Here is a 6,000-nt window from a genome sequence, read left to right on the forward strand (position 1 = left end):
ACGGCTCCACGCTGCACTCCCTGAAATCTGTTTTTATCCCAGGAGATGGGAAGCAGTTGGAACAGTCAGTTGAAGGCACCCGGCCCCGGGAAGATGAGGAGGCAGGCAGGGTGGGAGGTGACAGTCCTGACAGCAAGTGGACACGCAGCCAACGGCCACCTGAAGCTTCCTTTCTTACGTATTTTTCTGAGGTGGAGTCTCGCTCTGTCACCCAGGCTGCAGTGCAGTGGTGTGATCTCGGCTCACTGCGACCTCCACCTCCTGGGTTCAAGCGATTCCCCTGCCTCAGCCTCCCAAGTAGCTGGGACTACAGGCGCTCACCACCACGCCCAGCTAATTTTTGTATTTTTAGTAGAGACGGGGTTTCACCGTGTTGGCCAGGCTGGTCTTGAACTCCTGACTTCAGGTGATCCACCCACCACGGCCTCCCAAAGTGCTGGGATGACAGGCGTGAGCCACCGCGCCCGGCTTCATGTTTCATATGATTTATTTTACTTACTATATCCATTTCTTTTCTTTCTACTGTGGCCGCTGGACGTAGGGCTCCCCCTCGCTTTTGGGGATGAAGGACAGGGCTCTGGCCTCTCTCTGCACCGGGCAGGGGCTGTGCTTGGGGCTAAATGCGGGTGTTTGGCCTGGACTGGGGCGCTCCCCGGGCCTGGGGTTCGGGCAGAGCCGCAGCCTCGTGGCCGGGAGGGTTCTCCCCTGCAAACCCGCGGCCTCTGAGCACGACTGTCCCCACTCAGCCCGCGCTCAGCCCTGCACACCGCGAGCGCACTCCGTCCCTGCTGCTCGCCCCTAAGGGGTTCGGAGGGTGGTTCTCACGGGTGCCATCCCGACCCCAGGAAACACAGGCCCTAACCTGGCGTCTGGGGACATCTGTGGTTGTCCCGACCGGGAAGGGGGAGACCCCGGCCTCGAACCAGGGGGAGGCCGGGGACGCCGCCGGCTCCGCTCCCGAGGATGGCGCCAGGCGTGTCGGGCCCCGGGTGTGGGAAAGCGCGCGCGGAGGGCTGCGGGACGGGCCTGGCTGGAAGCGGGGCGCGCAGGTGCCGGGCACAGTCACCCCCAGGCCCGACGGCCGCACGGAGCCCGTTTGGGGCGCGGGACACCAGGCTGGACCCGGCCCAGTCGCGCAGGGTGTGGGGCTGGGCCACGGCCCTTGGCTCTGCACGGAGGGCGGGTCAGGGGTCAGAGGTCGGAGGGTCAGGGCCGCGCTCGGCATTCACAGCGCCACCGTCCCTGCTGACGACCTTTTCGTCCCGCGGGGCGCAGCGGACCAGCCGCTCCTCCTTTTCGCGGGTCCCGCTCCCTGCGCCTGTCCCCCAACCCCCGCCCACAGCTCCCGGCAGCCCCCGCGCCACCCCGCAACTGGACCACAACTCCCGTCATGCCCCGCGGCGCAGGGCGCCCGGACGTGTGGCCCACAAGGCTTTGCGCGGCGGCGGGGCCCCTCTAGCCCCGTGGTCGGTCTCCTCGCGTTCCCAGTGGGGGGCGCCCATTAGTTCAACACAGATTTACTTGTTATTTATTTGACACGGAGTCTCGCTCTGTCGCCCCCAGGCCGGAGTGCAATGCCGTGATGTCGGCTCACCGCAACCCCCGCCTCCCGGGTTCAAGCGATTTTCCTGCCTCAGCCTCCCGAGTAGCTGGGACTACAGGCGCGCGCCACCGCACCCGGCTTATTATTATTATTTAAATTTTATTATTTTTTTTTGTATTTTTAGTAGAGACAGGGTTTCACCATGTAGGCCAGGCTGGTCTCGAACTCCTGACCTCAGGTGATGCACCCGCCTCTGCCTCCCAAAGTGCTGGGAATCACAGACGTGAGCCACCGCGTCCGGCGTTTTTTTGGTATTTTTAGTAGAGACGGAGTTTCACAATGTTGGCCAGGCTGGTCTCGAACTCCTGACCTCAGGTGATGCAACTGCCTCTGCCTCCCAAAGTGCTGGGAATCACAGACGTGAGCCACCGCGTCCGGCGTTTTTTTGGTATTTTTAGTAGAGACGGAGTTTCACAATGTTGGCCAGGCTGGTCTCGAACTCCTGACCTCAGGTGATCCACCTGCCTCACGCTTGTTACTATTTTGACACAGGGTCTCGCTCTGTGGCCCAGGCTGAAGAGCAGTGGCGCGATCTCCACTCACTGCAGCCTCCCCCTTCCAAGCTCAAGCGATCCTCCTGCCTCGACCTCCCAAAGTGTTGATACCACAGGCACGCGTCACCCGCCGGCCAGCAAATCTTTATTGAGTGCCTGCTGCGTGCCAAGCGTTGTTTCCGGTGCCAAGGAGACAGCAGAGTGCAAGGTGGGCAGACCTCAGCCCCCAGGTCTGCTGCGGGGGTCGGGGTGGTGGAGGGGAGGCCCTGGCGCCTCGGTGGTCGGTCTCCTCGCGTTCCCACTGCGGGACGCCGGGGCTGCCTGGTCCCGGGAGGCCCGGCCCGCTCACGTTCTAGGGAGCAGATGGGAAGAGGGACCCTAAGCCGGGCTGATTATGCCATAAACCCGGGCGTATTACCAAGGCGGTGCTGCGCTGAGAAATGACGGACCGCTGGGTCTCCACTGCAGCGTGCGCCTCCTCCCGCGTCGTAAATACCCCCATCGCGGCTGCCAGCGTGAGCGAACCGGCCGCACCCCGATCCCTGCGAACTCCACCGTCGGCTCGGGTATCATCGCCTCCAGCCTGCTGGGACAAAGAAGGTGGCCGGGAAGGGGGACAGGCGTGCGGATGGGCAGCTTGTAGAGTCAAATCGTTGGTCCAGATAGGCCGGGCGCCGTGGCTCACGCCTGTAATTTTGGCACTTTGGGAGGCCGAGGCAGGCCGATCACTTGAGGTCAGGAGTTTGGGACCAGCCTGGGGAACATGGTGAAAAGAACCCTGACCCGTCTCTATTAAAAAATACAAAAATTGGTCGGGTGCTGTGGCTCACGCCTGTAATCCCAGCACTTTGAGAGGCTGAGGCAGGCTGATGACTTAAGGTCTGGAGTTTGAGACCAGCCTGGGCAACATGGTGAAATCCCATCTCTTAAAAAATACAAGAATTAGGCAGGTGTGGTGGCATGTGCCTGTAATCCCAGCTGCTTGGCAGGCCGAGGCAGGAGAATCATTTGGACCCAGGAGGCGGAGGTTGCAGTGAGCTGAGATCGGGCCACTGCCCTCCAGCCTGGGCGACAGAGCGGGACTCCCTCTCAGAAAAAGAAAAAAAAAAATCAATTAATCAGTGGTCCAAGGAGGATCCTGGAGATGGAGAGGTTTGAGCAGTGACTTGCAGGAGGGGAAGGGGCTGACAGCCTAACCTGGGACGGGGTTACCAGGCAGAAGGCAGGGTGAGTGCAGAGGCTGAGGCCAGAGGGACCAACAAAGCCAGAGAGGGGAGAAAGGACCTGCTGGTGTACGACCTTGTAGGTGACAGCGACCCCTCTCCAGCCCCCCACGTCCTCGGAAGACAAGCCCTTCCTTCCTCTGAAGTTCAGTGTCCTTGTCTGTCTTATGGGGACTTACCAGGAGTGGGCTGGTGCCCAGCAGAGCCTGAGAGCTGGTCCTGTCCTCACTGTCCCACGGGGACAGCGGGCTCCTTCTGGATGAGGAGGGAGGGCAGCTGGCAGGTCCTCTGTGTCCTCAGGGGAAGAACAAGCCTCCATTGTGCGAGTCTCCGGAACAAAGGGGCGGGCAGCAGCAGATCGCGTGAGTGTGAGTCAGGGGTCTGGCCGATGGACAAAGGACAGCACTGAGCACCCTCAGGGAAGCGGGAAGTGGCAGGTCACAGAGGTTGGGAGCATGAGCTGACCCTGGACGGGCCGGCGGCAGCACCCACAGACACCGGGCCTCCCCTCTCCTGCTGCACCGGGTGCCAGGGACAGAAACAGCCGGTCGTCCACGGAACCCGGCCTCCTGGGAGGTGCCTCCCAGCTGCCGCAGCCTCACCTGCAGCCTGAGGATATGTTTTAGAAAAGAATGGTGGGCGGCCGGGCACCGTGGCTCACGCCTGTCATCCCAGCACTTTGGGAGGCTGAGCTGGGTGGATCATCTGAGGTCAGGAGTTTGACACCAGCCTGAACAATATGGTGAATCACCGTCTCTACTAAAAATACAAAAATTAGCCAGACATGGTGGCGCACGCCTGTAGTCCCAGCTACTTGGGAGGCTGAGGCAGGAGAATCACTTGAACCTGGGAGGCGGAGGTTGTGATGAGCGGAGATTGCGCCACTGCACTCCAGCCTGGGCGACAGATCGAGACTCTGCCTCAAAAAAAAAAAAAAAAGAAAAGAGTGGTGGGAACTTGGGGTCGGTCCAGTGGCCGACACCTGTCATCCGGTGCTCGGGAGGCTGAGGTGGGAGGATCGCTTGAGCCCGGGAGGCCGAGGCTGCATCATGCTTCCCGTCATCCTCTGATCATCCCTGTCCATCCTCAGTGGGCAGTGATGGGACCGCCGCACTCCAGCCCGGATGGCAGACGGAGACCTTGTCTCCAGAGAACGGTGGGATGTCAGTCACCCCAACCATTGGCGCGTTTCAGCCCACGCACCTCAGCAGGCGCTCACCGCGCACCTGTGCTGGGAGGCTGCGTTCGGGGTGCCTCGGGCGTCGCGGGGGTCGGGCCACCCAGCTCCTGCCCCCTCATGTTTGCATGTTCACGTGCGTTACAGTAGCTGGGAGTACAGGCGCGCGCCACCAAGCCCAGTTAATTTATGTATTTTTAGTAGAGACGGGGTTTCACCATGTTGGCAAGGATGGTCTCGATCTCTTGACTTCGTGATCTGCCCACCTTGACCTCCTAAAGTGCTGGGATTACAGGCACACCCGGCCAGAGGTTCTCACTTCTTTCAGGCCTTTGCTAACATTTCACTTCTTTGGTGGGGGTGGGGGGCTTCCTGAGGTTTCATTTCTGTGATCGCGTCCCTGCACTCCAGCCTGAGCACAGAATGAGATCCTGTCTCAAAAATAAATAAGAGAGAGACGTGTGTGTTCACCGCATTATTTGCTGTTGTCCCGAGCTGGAAGCTGCCTAGAAGCTCTGAGTAAATCACGGCGTCTTTGTAGGATGGAGCATTGCCCAGCCACAGAGGTGAGTGATGGACAGCTGTCACCACCACCAGGACCAACGTCACAGGCAGGGGGAGGCGTCTCAGAAGTGCCCCGTCCCATTCCTGTGCTGCACACAAGAGGCAAAGCAGGGCCTGGCTTTCGAGGCAGGATGGCGGCTGATGGGTGGAAGGAAGGTGGCCAGGGGCTTCTGGGGGGTCTGGAGGCGGTGTGCATCTCAGAGCTGGCCCCAGGGGGGCGATTGGTCCCGGAGCTTCCGGGGAGCTGTGGGAGGAAGCATGGACCGCCGCTCTCTGCTGCAGGGACTCCTGCAGCCTCTGTGGACATGAGGGCGGGATGGTTCTCTGGGCGAGGTGGTCCTGGCCGCTGCAGGGTGCCCGGTGGCATCTCTGCCCCACCCACTCCATGCCAAGAGCTCCCAGGTGTGACAACACAGATGTCCTTGGACATTGCCCAGAGTCCCCTGGGGGTGGTCAACTGGGCTGGGAACCCCTGGTCTGTTGATTTTAGCTCGCCGTGATCGCGTAAGTCCATGTCTTTGGAACGAGGGTGAGCCTGCGTGCCCTGGGGAGTGGTGAGGGGCTCAGGTGGGTGGATGTCTGTGGGACGCTGGGACGGGCGTCCGTGTAGGGCTCCCCGTGGTCATGTCGGAAGAGCTGGCTCTGGCAGAGATATAGGGTGGCCTTTTGGGGCTAGGAGAGGCGTCCCGGGGATCCCCGAGGAGGTGGGGGTGGGCGTGGGGGGAGGACGGGGCCCTGGACTGGGGCGTGGCCGTGGGCTGGAGAGCACTGGCCAGGTGCTGGGTGGGCTTCGGATCTAGGACTGGGTGTTGGGTGTGGGCAGAGGAGTCAGGAAGCAGCCCCAGGGGCTTTGCTCCGAGTAAGCGGGGGTCTGGAGGTGCCATTTGCAGGCGTGGGGGAAGGCTGGAAGAGGGTGTTTGAATGATAACAGGGGCCAGA

The sequence above is a fragment of the Aotus nancymaae genome, unplaced genomic scaffold (genome assembly GCF_030222135.1).
Source record: "Aotus nancymaae isolate 86718 unplaced genomic scaffold, 86718_ANA_hifiasm-v0.15.2.pri h1tg000124l, whole genome shotgun sequence".
Classification (NCBI taxonomy): domain Eukaryota; kingdom Metazoa; phylum Chordata; class Mammalia; order Primates; family Aotidae; genus Aotus; species Aotus nancymaae.